The sequence below is a fragment of the Planococcus citri genome, chromosome 1, assembly GCF_950023065.1.
Source record: "Planococcus citri chromosome 1, ihPlaCitr1.1, whole genome shotgun sequence".
NCBI lineage: Eukaryota > Metazoa > Arthropoda > Insecta > Hemiptera > Pseudococcidae > Planococcus > Planococcus citri.
Window position 1 is genome coordinate 5456066 of NC_088677.1, and position 14852 is coordinate 5470917.

At 36.1% G+C, this 14852-nt stretch overlaps 1 long non-coding RNA gene across 1 annotated transcript; it reads right to left on the reverse strand.

Moving 5' to 3' along the window:
* Nucleotides 1-347: 347 nt before the first annotated feature.
* On the reverse strand, nucleotides 348-7611 carry LOC135841914 (uncharacterized). Its single transcript, XR_010558021.1, has 5 exons — nucleotides 7469-7611; nucleotides 1379-1648; nucleotides 1177-1303; nucleotides 952-1096; nucleotides 348-844 (listed from the first exon to the last, which is right to left on the reverse strand). It is a non-coding gene; the product is annotated as an uncharacterized LOC135841914 (long non-coding RNA).
* Between the last annotated feature and the right edge of the window lie 7241 nt (nucleotides 7612-14852).

Consider the following 14852-nt stretch of genomic DNA (forward strand, 5'->3'; position numbering starts at 1 on the left):
GGGGAGCTTAGATCCACAATAGGGGAGAACGCTCACCAGGGACGACCGGGGACTCATCGGATTCGTGTTCAGCACAAAAAAATGGACCAGTATATCAAAATTCAGCTTTCTACCTCACTTTTCCCAATGGAATGCTATTCTTCCTGGACTATTAGTCATGTGCCGAGTTACGAATTCACGATTTGACGACCTCTTATTATCAATAAATCTTCTTCGATAGGATACCGCATTTAATTGCAATGATTTGCAATAATTACAATACACGAAAACAGTTCGCGTAATCTAATCATGAAAAAAAATTAGATTCGTGTACCTACGAGTATTTCAAAACACCCATACGAAATGATACGATTATAAAAATAACCGTTCATGAATATGGATCGAGATAACGTCGTATTTGTTAATTTTTACATACGACAGCGATGAAATCTGTCATAGACTGGTGCAAGGTGACTCGTAAAAAGTTCATCAAAAATATAAAAGTCTTCCAAGGAATTCAAAGCATTGTCAAAAAATGGGATCACATTAAAAAACTTATAATAAGTATAAGTTCACTTGGATAGTGTCTAATAAAAATCATATGGAGACAGCTTATGCATATTATTAATTATAGGTATACGCAATAACCATGGTGGATTTTTCAAAAAAAAAAAAATTTCAACTGCTTAAACATAGGTAAGAATTGCTACGAGTACAATACAGCGTTACCTTGAAGGCGAAATAACAGATTATCACCTCGATGAGTTATTTTCCACGATGTCGTCAATCGTGCCTTGGTTATACTTATATAAGAAATTGAACTCTAACATCGTACTCAGTTATCGAACTCGCTTTTAAAATCATTCTGTAAAATCCAATCATTAATTCATTAGCATGTCTCGTAGTTATTTTAGAATTATTCCAATCCTTCAGAAACACACAAATTACACTCCACATTAGATAGGTACCTACCATATGTCACCGGAATCGGTTCCTTTCAACCATTACGAACACGAAGTCTTCGTTGAATCATCTCAGTGGCAGCCTATTCAATTGCTACAATAACTCTTCAATTTATACGTCTTATAGGTTTGATTATTCATCGGTTACAACGAATCTACAAAATGCCATAAATATCGATTTAGGTACTTACTAATTACACAATAATTATGGGAGATTTTTCAATAAATATTTCACCTGCTTAAAAATAATATTTGCCACATCATCCACACAGTTATCGAAATCGTTTTTCAAAAGCTATCCGAGTGCCACATCGAAGCAATTGTTCTTATTCTGAGGCATCTATAATTATCGACCAATCGATCTGTTGACACGACACGTAATTTAAAATGCTATCGAGTTAAACGTAAAATAATCTATCGAGTTTCAAATAACTCACCTCCAGGAACCAGTAGAACAAATTGCACTCGAACATCATCCTGAGCTATCGCGACTCCAACTCGAAATTCCCAATAAGTTGATCGCGAAAATAGTATTTCAAAGAGCTCATCTTCAGATTACACTGCACATTACCACAAATGACATCGGAATCGGTTCTTTTCAACCATCACTGTGCCTTCGTTGAATCATCTCAGTGGCAGGCTATCGCTACGAAAATTCTTCAATTTTCTCCTTAGGTATAGGCTTAGCCTCACCGGTTACAACGAATCTACAAAAAGTGAACACTTCAGATGAGTAAAATATTACCTCAGCAGATTAGACTGCTTGATTTTTAAAAATTCACACTGCATGGACGAGGTAAAGTAGGAATGATTCACTCGCCAACACAGGAACAAAACCAAGGTCTAGAAAATTGGAAAATTGAACAGTTGGCAAAGTTGACATTTTACCAACAAATCATTAAAATTTGACGAGAATTTCCAACACTGTTTAGAATAGCTTGGAAATGCCAACTGACTATCTGACAAGGGAACCTCTTAAGGTGTCACACTCCCATTTGAACGGGACCGCGATTTAAAGAAAGAGCATAGTCTAAAACCTCCAAAAACAAAATTTTCAGCTGCCCAAGTCCATTCGATGATTTTTGGCGAATTTTTGAAAGTTCAAAATTGACTGTTTTTGGCGATTTATGCTTTTTTTAAAAAAAAAGTACGTACTTGATCAATAAAAATGGTAAAAATAAGACACAAAACTAATATTAATTACCAAAATCAAAATTTCACCATTTCCAGTCATTCTGGAGCCTCCAGCGCGATTTTTCAATTTCTCCAGAAGTTTGAATTTGCTTCAGAAAGTGTGAATATGAAGTTGGGCAGCTAAAAATCGAGTTCTATATTACACTCGATCTGTTTAACGAGTTAATCCACATTTATTGAGCCGATTTTGAGAGTGACTCCTCAAAAGTGGCTTTTTGACCAGCTTTTTTCAAAATTGAAAAAGCCAAAAAATCAAAAGTTTACCGTTTGTGTGGAAATTTTCGAAATTCATGCGAATCGCTGTATTTATTCCAAAACTAACCCCCCAAATCCAAATTTCACAATTTCCAGCCATTCTGGAGCCTCCAGCGCGATTTTTCAATTTCTCCAGAATTTTGAATTTGCTCCAGAAGGCGTGAATATGCAGTTGGGAAGCTAAAAATCGAGTTGTGTATTATGCTCGACCTGTTTAACGAGTTTATCCACATTTGAGCCGATTTTTAGAGTGACACCTCAAAAGTGGCTTTTTGACCAGCTTTTTTCAAAATTGAAAAATCCAAAAAATCAAAAGTTTCCCGTTTGTGTGGAAATTTTTGAAATTCACGCGAATCGTTGTATTTAGTCCAAGACTACCCCCCCCCCTATCGAAATGTCACAATTTCCAGCCATTCTGGAGCCTCCAGCGCGATTTTCAATTTCTCCAGCATTTTGAATTTGCTACAGAAGACGTGAATATGAAGTTGGGCAGCTGAAAATCGAGTTGTGTATTATACTCCACCTGCTTAACGAGTTTATCTACATTTGAACAGATTTTGAGAGTGACACCACAAAAGTGGCTTTTTGAGGTGTCACTCTCACTCCAAAATGGCTAGAAATGGAAGAATTTGCGTCCCGGTGATTAGTTCTTGTAGAAATACAGCGATTCGCGCCAATTTTAAAAATTTTCTTACAAACGGTCATCTTTTGATTTTTTGATTTTTTAATTTTGAAAAAAGCTGGTCAAAAAGCCACTTTTGAGGGGTCGCTCTCAAAATCGGCTCAAAAGTGGATAAACTCGTTAAACAGATCGAGTGTAACATACAATTCGATTTTTAGCTGCCTAACTTCATATTCACGCCTTCTGGAGCAAATTCCAAATTCTGGAGAAATTGAAAAATTTCGCTGGAGGCTCCAGAATGGCTGGAAATTGTGAAATTTTGATTTGGGGGGTTGGTTACGGACACAATACAGCAATACGCGTGAATTTCGAAAATTTTCACACAAACGGGAAACTTTTGAATTTTTGGATTTTTTAATTTTGAAAAAAGCTGGTCAAAAACCCATTTTTGAGGTGTCACTCTCAAAATCGGCTCGAATGTGTATAAACTTGTTAAGCAGGTCAAATGTCACATGCAACTCGATTTTTAGCTGCCCAACTTCATATTCACGCTTTCTGGAGCAAATTCAAAATTCTGGAGAAATTAAAAAACCGCGCTAGAGACTCCAGAATGGCTTGAAATTTGTGAAATTTGGATTTGGAGGGTAAGTTTTGTACTAAATACAGCGATTCGAGTGAATGTCAAAAATTTCCACTCAAACTTTAATCTTTTGATTTTTTTGATTTTTTTAATTTTGAAAAAAACTGGTCAAAAAACCACTTTTGAGGTATCACTTCCAAAATCGGCTCCAATGTAGCTAAACTCAATGAACAGGTCGAGTATAATACACAACTCGATTTTTAGCTGCCCAACTTCATATTCACGCCTTCTGGAGCAAATTCAAAATTCTGGAGAAATTGAAAAATCGCGCTGGAGGCCCCAGAATGGCTGGAAATTGTGAAATTTGGAATTGGTGGGTTAGTTTTGGACTAAATACAGCGATTCGCGTGAATTCCAAAAATAGGGAAACTTTTGATTTTTTGGATTTTTCAATTTTGAAAAAAGCTGGTCAAAAAGCCACTATTGAGATGTCACTCCCAAAATCGGCTCAAATGTATGTAGATAAACTTGTTATGCAGGTCGAGTGTTATACACACTTCAATTTTTAGCTGCCGAACATCATATTCACGCCTTTTGGAGCAAATTCAAAATTCTGGAGACGTTGAAAAATCGCGCTGGAGCTCCCGGAATGGCTGAAAATTGTGAAATTACGACGTGGGGGGTTAGTTTTGGACAAAATACAGCGATTCGCGTGAATTTCGAAAATTTCCACACAAACGGTTACCTTTTGATTTTTTGGATTTTTTAATTTTGAAAAAATCTGGTCAAAAAGCCACTTTTGAGGTGTCACTCTCAAAATACGCTCAAATGAAGATAAATTCGTTAAACATGTCGAGTGTAATATACAACTCGATTTTTAGCTGCCCAACTGCATATTCACGCCTTCTGGAGCAAATTCAAAATTCTGGAGAAATTGAAAAATCGCGCTGGAGGCTCCAGAATGGCTGGAAATGGTGAAATTTAGATTTGGTGGGTTATTTTTGGACTAAATACAGCGATTCGCGTGAATTTCGATGATTTCCACACAAACGGGAAACTTTTGATTTTTTGGATTTTTTAATTTTGAAAAAAGCTGGTCAAAAACCACTTTTGAAGTGTCACTCTCAAAATCGGCTCAAATGTGGATAAACTCGTTAAGCAGGTCGGGTATAATACACAACTCGATTTTTAGCTGCCTAACTTCATATTCACGCCTTCTGGAGCAAATGCAAAATTCTGGAGAAATTGAAAAATCGCGCTGGAGGATCCAGAATGGCTGGAAATTGTGAAATTTGGATTTGGAGGGTTAGTCACGGACAAGATACAGCGATTCGCGCTAATTTCAAAAATTTCCTCACCAAACGGTTATCTTTTGATTTTTTTGATGTTTCAATTTTGAAAAAAGCTGGTCAAAAAGCCAATCTGGAGGTGTCACTCCCAATGTAGATAAACTTGTTGAACAGAAAGAGTATTATACACAACTCGATTTTTAGCTGCCGAACTTCATATTCACGTTTTCTGGAGCAAATTCAAAATTCTGGAGAAATCGAAAAATCGCACTTGAGGCTCCAGAATGGCTGGCAATTTTGAAATATTGATTTGGGGGGTTGGTTACGGACAAAATACAGCGATTCGCGCAAATTTCAAAAATTTTCTCATAAATGGTTATCTTTTGATTTTTTGGATTTTTTAATTTTGAAAAAATCTGGTCAAAAAGCCACTTTTGAGGTGTCACTCTCAAAATACGCTCAAATGAAGATAAATTCGTTAAAGATGTCGAGTGTAATATACAACTCGATTCTTAGCTGCCCAACTTCATATTCACGCCTTCTGAAGAAATTGAAAAATCGCACTGGAGGCTCCAGAATTGCTGGAACTTGTGAAATTTGGATTTGGGGGTAATTTTTGGTTTAAATACATCGATTCGCGTGAATTTGATTTCCACACAAACGGGAAACTTTTGATTTTATGGATTTTTTAATTTTGAAAAAAGCTGGTCAAAAAGCCACGCTTGAGGTGTCACTCCCAAAATCGGCCCAAATGTAGATAAACTCGTTAAACAGGTCGAGTATTATACACAACTCGATTCTTAGCTGCCAAACTTCATATTCACGCCTTCTGGAGAAATTTAAAAATCGCGCTGGAGGCTCCAGAATGGCTGGAAATTGTGAAATTTGGATTTGGTGGGTTAGTTTTGGACTAAATACAGCGATTCGCGTAAATTTTGAAAATGTCCACACAAACGGTTATCTTTTGATTTTTTGGATTTTTTTAATTTTGAAAAAAGCTGGTCAAAAAAACACTTTTGAGATGTCACTCTCAAAATCGGCTTAAATGTGGATAAACTCGTTAAACAGGTCGAGTGTAATATACAACTCGATTTTTAGCTGCCCAACTTCATATTCACGCCTTCTGGAGCAAATTCAAAATTCTGGAGAAATTGAAAAATCGCGCTGGAGGCTCCAGAATGGCTGGAAATGGTGAAATACGGATTTGGGTAATTATTATTACTTTTGTGACTTATTTTGAGCATTTTTATTGATCAAGTACGTACTTTTTAAAAACAGCATAAATCGCTAAAAACAGTCAATTTTGAATTTTTAAAAAATTCGCCAAAACTCGAAAAATGAACTTGGGCAGCTGAAAATTTGGTTTTGTGGGGTTTAGACTATGCTCTTTCCAAAAATCGCGGTCCCGTTCAAATCGGAGTGTGACACCTGAAGAGGTTGCGGTTCCCTTGTGAGTATAAAAGAGTGAAATCTCTCAAAAAATGTTCAAAATTTGACGACATTCAAAAAACAGCAAATTTTATCATTTTTAAAACTTGGGTGAACTTTGTCAGAAAAATTGACCAGAAAAATTGGCAACTTTAAATTTGTTCAAAAAAAAATCAAGTTTTAAGAATTCCGATGGGGAAAAATCGACTTCTTGGTAAAAAAAAAACTGCCATACAGATTCATAAATTATTTACCTAACGCAAAATAAACGCACATAGAAAAACGGTTTCTTCTTTTCTCGAAAGAAAAATTTTCAAACGTTTTTATCCTCGTTTCGCTCGAGCTTGTTTTATTTTGCAGTTTCAGAATCGAAATTTAAAAAAAAACAAACATCATTAAAATACTGAAATTTTGAAGCCAAAAATTATTAATCTAAACACTCTCATAGAAAACACATAAATAATAGGTAGGTACAGCTTTTTTCACCTCGAAATAGGTATTTTCTAAAGCTTTTGTTCTCGCTTCGCTCAGACCGGTTTGCTTTTCTTCCTCGCAATAAGTAACTATTTCCAAAACGAAAACAAATTTAATTCTTAAATTTCTAAACTCCTCGTACATATAAAAATATCGTTCTTTTTTTACTTCTTATAGTACATACGAGTAATACCTACGAATTTTGAGAAGCTTCTGCTCTCGCTTAGCTCACGTCTGATTCGCTTCTATATTTTAAGATTGAAATATCCAACAAAAAAAAAATTGAAATTCAACTTCTAAAATTTTAAAACCAAAAAAAATATATGTTAAATTCCTCACGTAGTTATAGTAAAAAATATACAAGTAGTTAATTCGCTTTTTGAAATTGAAATTTTCAAGTTTTTGCCCTCGGTTACTCCGCTTGAGTCAATTCGGTTGCCTTTTCCAAACTTAAAAATATTTTACCTCGTTTTATGACACATGAAGTAAAAAAACACGTAAGTACCTATAAAATTTCAGACGGTGAAGTTGGAATTTTTGGTAACAAGAGTTAGCACTTTTAGCGATGCTGCCTCCCTCCCTCGGTCGCCCCTATTCACAAATTAAACCTTTGAAAATGCTGATTCGTGGATGAACTGGTTGCTTTACAAAAATAACCACTTAAGTAAGAGTAAATTAGACTCACTTGAAGGTGATTGAAGCAGCTAAGCTACATATAGTACATTATAGTTCAAATTCGTACGACACAACATAACACATGAACGTACTGATAAATATGTACATACAATGTAATGTAGGTACGAAAATAATGCAACACGAGCGAACCGCTATCCCGCTTTTCTTCGTTTTTTTCTTCGTCATAGCCCATAGGTCATCGTCAATGTCGTATTATTCGTTGGCGCACGTGTCTACCTACTTTTAGATTGCAACTCTATGCATAAATTAATTGCAGTTCACAGTTCTTCCCGCACTTCGCAGTTCTCGGAATTCAACTGATATGAAATCTGAATTAATCAAATTATTACATTTTTGCGCATTCGATTTTAATTCAAGACGTAAAAACTCACGGTTTTTGGTAATTCTTTGATTTTCGCCGCTCACGGAATTTCTTCTCTCAACTTTCCCAAATTTCGCAAGTTTTTCGAAATCATCTGATTTTTACAAAAAATTTACAACTTTTCGCGCCTAAATTTTTCTGCCGGGGGAAGGAGGGTGAGACACCCTTTTCGAATACCCTCCCTTTCGGCTCTTCTTCGGCTCCGGACATGAAAATTCTAACGTACGTCGAATACAACCGCCTCTAATAGTCCAGCATATGACAATAGGAGTAATTGCACCCCCCGCCAATCCTCCGGGACAACTTTTTTCTTAAAGGGGACATCCTAAGGAACATTTTAAAGCAAACTTTTTTTAAAAAAAGTTGGCCTTACTTACAAAATGGCGGCCATTTTGATTGACAGGTCAGCCGAAATCGCATGATTTTGCGTTTTAACAAAGGACTTACAAGAACTTTTTCAAACTTTACAAAAATAGATCGAAAGGTCATGCAAAAATTTGTCACCTGTCAAAATTTCAAATGCTAAAGTGCGTTTTTCGATTTTTGGTGAATTTTTGAAAATCGAATTTAGGCCAAAAATGAGGGAAAAAATCAAAATTTTACCAAATTGACCAAGAAAGCTGAAATTTGGCATATACCCTATTTTCGACATGCCAAATCGATCGGAAACGGTTTCAACCCGTTTTATACAGTTCTGGAGCCTCCAGCAGATTTTTGAAACTCGAAATTTTCACAAAATTCCATCAAATTGCAGTTGTAAAGCTAAAATTTATCCTAAAAACTAATTTCAATACGGTACGAAGTACTGCAGGTGAATTTCAAGTCGTTTTGGAGCCTCCAGCGAATTTTTGAAAATTCCTGAAACCTCCAGTAGAATTTGGAAACTTGAAATTACCCCAACGTTAATTTATCAAATGGAGTTGGCAAGCTGAAATTTACTTCGCAGACTACATGGTGGTTTCAAATAGGTTTGAAGCTTCCAGCTACCTTTAGGAAATTTCAGTTTTCCAAAAAAACGTCATACAACCTTTAAAAAAGTTGCTGGAGGCTCCAGTAATTTTCAAAAAAGTCGTTGGAGGCTCCAAAACGACTTGAAATTCACTAGGCGTCAACTTCGTAGCGTATTGAAATTAGTTTGCAGAATGAATTTCGACTCTCCATCTTAGTTTGATGAAATTTTGGGGAAATTTCAAGTTTCAAAAATCTACTGGAGGCTCCAGTAATTTCCAAAAAAGTTGTTGGATGCTCTAAAATTACTTGAAATACACCAGAAGTCGTTTTCTGAGGGTGTTAAAATTGGAGTGTAGAGTAAATTTCAGCTTTCCATCTCCATTTGATAAAATTTTGTGAAAATTTAAAGTTTCAAAAATCTGCTGGAGGTTTCAAGAATTTTCAAAAAGTCGCTGGAGGCTCCAAAACGACTTGAAATTCACCTTGAAATTAGTTTTTAGTATAAATTTTAGCTTTACAACTCCAATTTGATGGAATTTTGTGGAAATTTCGAGTTTCAAAAATCTGCTGGAGGCTCCAGAACTGCTCAAGACGGGTTGAAACCGTTCCCAACCGATTTGGCATGTCGAAAATAGGGTATATCCCAAATTTCAGCTTTCTTGGACAATTTGGTAAAATTTTGATTTTTTCCCTCATTTTTGGCCTAAATTCGATTTTCAAAAATTCACCAAAATCGAAAAACGCACTTTAGCATTTGAAATTTTGACAGGTGATAAATTTTTGCATGATCTTTCGATCTACCTTTGTAACGTTTGAAAAAGTTCGTGCAAGTCCTATGTTGAAATGCAAAATCTGCGATTTCGGCTGACCTGTCAATCAAAATGGCCGCCATTTTGTGAGTAAGACCAACTTTTTTTTGGCAAGTTTGCTTTAGAATGTTCCTTAGGATGTCCCCTTTAAGAAAAAAGTTGTCCCGGAGGATCGGCGGGGGGGTGCAATTACTTCTATTGTCATATGCCGGACTATAAAGCAGAAAAGAAAAATCGGAGTGGAATAAAATGGAAACCGGACCAGCATTTTTTTTTTAAGGAGAGGAATCTCGAACTGAAACGAAATTCATTCCGCTCCGCAACCCTGGTCAAAGTCTTGCTTTTTACCAAAAATTGTGTCACTTTTTGAAATTTAAAAACCCTGAAACTTTTATTTTGTAATGTTCTGGATTTTTTTGACGATTAGTTTTTCAAAATTGAAATGTTTTGTCACTGTTTTGACTATAATATATATATATTTTTTTTTGAAAAATTTGAATGCGAGCCTTAGGAGGAGTAGGAAGAAGGGATGAGGGGTTGGAAACGCTGAAATCATTTTAGGAACTCATTGCAAAAATAGCCCTTGTCACTTTGAAAAAAAAAAATGGGGAGGTGCTTTTCTCCACTGCATTGTATGGATGCATCAGTATTAAGTACTTATAGAGCTGGAAAATAACGTAAAAAAGCGAAGGAAAAAAGGAAAAAATTGGCACATTAATTTTTTCTTCGGGAATGTGTTCAGATGAACCTCCCTGAACTACCAAAAAAAAAAAAGAACCTCCTACTCCTGTAGCTAATTTTTTTAGGGGGCCAAAACCGGTTCTGATTCACGTTTTTTGCGATTTACTCCGAAATATATAGGTTTACGAGAAAAACTACCATGACTAAAAATGTTCCCCTTCAAATTCTCGACAATTTGATAATACTCTCGATACCCATCCCTCAAGAGGGATGTCTGAAAAAAGGGGTGGAAAGAGTGGGTGTTTCAAAAAAGGTCGGTCCAATAAATTGATCAAAGTTACCACCTTAAATGATTCGTTTTCGCTCAATTTTTTTTTTACATAGTCTACTCACCCAACTACCAATCTCACCTCCGTGGATTGGTCTTCAATCCTCCCCGGGGGTTGGTGGGGGGGGCTTGATTTTTCAAGTTACACACAACTGAATCATATTTATTTGAAAAACGAATCTGGACATGCGATATATCGAATAGGATGTTTTCGAGGTTGCTGAATACGATCGAATACCAACTTATTTTTTGGGTCCAGTTCCTCAAAACCCCTCTGTGCCCCAAAAAACGGGTTAAAATTTTGAAAAATCGTGAAAAGTCGAGTGAGACATCGAATAGTATGTTTTTGAGGTCGCTGTGTACGAATATAAACTTATTTTTTGAGTCCGACTCCTCAAAGTCTCACTGTGCCCCAACAAGGGGCCAAAATTTCAAAAAATCGAGTGATACACATATCAAATGGAATGTTTTTGAGGTCGCCAAGAGTACAAATATGAACTTATGTTTTGGGTTCCACCACACAATGTCCCTGTGTGCCCCCAAAAAGGGGCAACATTTTGAAAAATCATAAAAAGTCATGTGATTCATCGAATGACATGTTTTCGGGATTCCATTTTGAAATATTTTATCACTAAAAAATGTATATTTGAAACACATTAGCAAGTGCTTGATAATTTTTCATTTGATTTCTCCTGTAACTTTCAGAATTGAGCGATTTTGGGTCAAATTCTGAGACCTCTTGAGGTGTCCGCCTCCGATTTGAAAGGGACCGCGATTTTTGGAAAGAGCATGTTCTAAAACCCCCAAATCCAAATTTTCAGCTGCCCAAGTTCATTTTTCGATTTTTGGCAAATTTTTGAAAATCCAAAATTATTGACTGTTTTGGTGATTTATGCTTTTTTAAAAAAAGTACATACTTGATCAGTAAAAATGTTCAAAATAAGTCCTAAGCCTGATATTAACCCCTCAAATCCAAATTTCGCCATTTCCAGCCATTCTGGAGCCTCCAGCGCGATTTTTCAATTTCTCCAGAATTTTGAATTTGCTCCAGAAGGCGTGAATATGAAGTGGGGCAGCTAAAAATCGAGTTGTGTGTTTTACTCGATCTGTTTAACGAGTTTATTCACATTTGAGTCGATTCAGGAGCGGACACCTCAGCAGTGGTTTTTTGACCAGCTTTTTTCACAATAAGAAATCCAATATAAAAAAATCAAAATTTTACCGTTTGCGAAGAAATCTTCGAAATATCCGCGAATCGCAGTATTTCGTCATGAACTAACCCCACGAGGACGAATTTCGCCATTTTCAGCCATTCTGGAGGCTCCAGTGCGATTTTTCAATTTCTCCAGAATTTTCAATTTGCTCCAGAAGGCGTGAATATGAAGTTGGGCAGCTAAAAATCGAGTTGTATATCACATTCGACCTATTTAACGAATTTATCCACATTTGAGCCGATTCTGGAGCGGACACCTCAAGAGTGGTTTTTTGACCAGCTCTTTCTCAAAATAAAAGTACATACCTATCCAAAAACCAAAAATTCCTCGTTTGTGAGAAAATTTTTGAAATTTGCGCGAATCGCTGTATTTCGTCATTAATTAATTTTGGATATTTTTATTATGAAAAAAGGTGGTCAAAAACCCACTCTTGAGGTGTCCCCTCCAGAATCGGCTCAAATGTGGATAAATTCGTTGAACAGTTCGAGTATAACACACAACCCGATTTTTAGCTGCCCAACTTCATATTCACGCCTTCTGGAGCAAATTCAAAATTCTGGAGAACTTGAAAAATCGCGCTGGAGCCTCCATAACTGGAAATGGCGAAATTCGCCCTCGTAGGGTTAGTTCACGACGAAATACTGCAATTCGCGCAAATTTCGAAAATTTCCTCGCAAACGTTAAAATTTTGATTTTTTTGGATTTCTTATTATGAAAAAAGCTGGTCAAAAAACCACTGTTGAGGTGTCCGCTTCAGAATCGACTCAAATGTGAATAAACCCGTTAAACAGATCGAGTATAACACACAACTCGATTTTTAGCTGCCCAACTTTATATTCACACCTTCTGGAGCAAATTCAAAATACTGGAGAAATTGAAAAATAGCGCTGGAGGCTCCAGAATGGCTGGAAATGGCGAAATTTGGATTTGGGGGGTTAACATCAGTTTTAGAACTTATTTTGAACATTTTTACTGATCAAGTACGTACTTTTAAAAAAAAAGCATAAATCACCAGAAAATAGTCAATTTTGGATTTTCAAAAATTTGCCAAAAATCGAAAAATGAACTTGGGCAGCTGAAAATTTGGATTTGGCGGTTTTAGAACATGCTCTTTCCAAACATCGCGGTCCCGTTCAAATCGGAGGCGGACACCTCAAGAGGTTCCCTTGTCAGAAATTTGACCCAAAATAGCTCAATTTTGAAAGTTACAGGAAAAATCAAATGAAAAATTATCAAACACTTGCTAACGTGTTTCAAATATAAATTTTTTAGTTTGTTCGAAAAAATATGCATAAACGCCATTTTTACGGGTACCTAAAGTGGGGGACTCTAAAAAAGGGTTCAAAATTACGAATGTAGAGGAAGCTTACCTAATTAAACTTTTTTATCAAAGTAATTGAATATACACCTCAAAACGTCACGTTTGGCGCAAATCGCAGGTTTCTAGCTTTCCAGGCGTTCCTAAAGTATTAAAATTACAAAAAATTGGAAAATTGGATTTTTGAGTACCAGCGCAAAATTATTTTATTGAGCTCAAAATTTGGTAGGACGGAGGTCTTTCGGATACCAATGAACTGTAGAAAGCTTTTTAGTGAGGTTCAAAGGGGTAAGTTCAAAATGGTGGTTCCAAAATTTTTAAAAAATCAGAACCCTCCCCCTCCCCCAGATTTCTGTCCCCGATGGCTGAAAATATAAAAATCACCTCGCATAACATTTATCAGATTCGAACAGATATATTACGATGGAAAAGTTTTTGAAAATACTCGGTGGTTCTTAAAATCATTTTTTTATTCGCAACTTTGGGAACCCCTGGAGCCCAAAAATGGTTATTTTGGGTCAACTAACCATAGATTCGTATTTGGGACATTTATTACAACGTTTTAAGAGTGGTCGAGTCAATAACTGTTCGGGCCCAAAAAATGTCCTTATCGATACTCTCAGCGACCTCGAAAACATACCATTCAATACATCACTTGACTTTTCAGGCCCCTTTTTGAGGGCACATAAGGACATTGCGATGAGTTTTTGAAATTTTGGCCTCCTTGTTGGGGCACAGAGAGACTTTGAGGGGTCGGACCCAAGAAAATAAGTTTATATTCGTACTCAGCGACCTCGAAAACATACCATTCGATATATCACTCGACTTTTCACGATTTCTCAAAATTTTAACCCCTTTTTTGAGGGACAGAGGGGCTTTGAGAAGTTGGACCCAAAAAATAAGTTTATATTCGTACTCCGCGATCACGAAAACATACCATTGGATATATCGCATGTCCTGATTCGTTTTTCAAATATATGATTTTCGTCATATCGTGTTGAAATCTGAAAATGAATTTCTTATTTGAAATGATACCTACCACTCGTGGATTGTTTTCCCTTCGAGGTTTGAGAAGATGTATTTCTGGAATAAGATGTCATTTGCGAATATTTCTCCACTCCCAATGTACTGTAGCATGAGGCATTTTAAAATGTATGGCTTTTGGTCTCCAAATCACGAATTTTAGATTAGAGTTGCGAAAAAAACTGAACAGGCTTCTGAAGGGTAGCATTAAAAATTGAAAATAAACTCGTATTCGATATTATTTTTGTGAAAACTTTCAAAAATACAAATTTCATATAATTTAGACATTGAAACTATAATAGAGTTTTCTGAGGGGGAGATGCTAAATTATGAAATCAACTCAAATATTATGTGGCGCATTCCAAACCCTCTTTCATCATACTAATATAAATGCTAGAGATGAAATTGACGGGCTTGGGCTGAAAACGATCGAGTAGGTATAAGCTGTACATATTTTCAATTTTTTGTAGAAAACCGAAAAAAAAGTTTCAAGTTTTTTTGAGTTTTTGAAAACTTTTGAATAAAATCTAGCATAAACGGAAGTCTCTTCACGCCAGATTTTATACAAACGATTAATTCTCGATTTCCTACAAAAATAAAAAGTAGGTATAGCTGACTCGTTTCTACCCCAAGCCCTTAATACATACGTCTTTCCTCATCTTTTACGCCTCGAATAAGACAATACAAA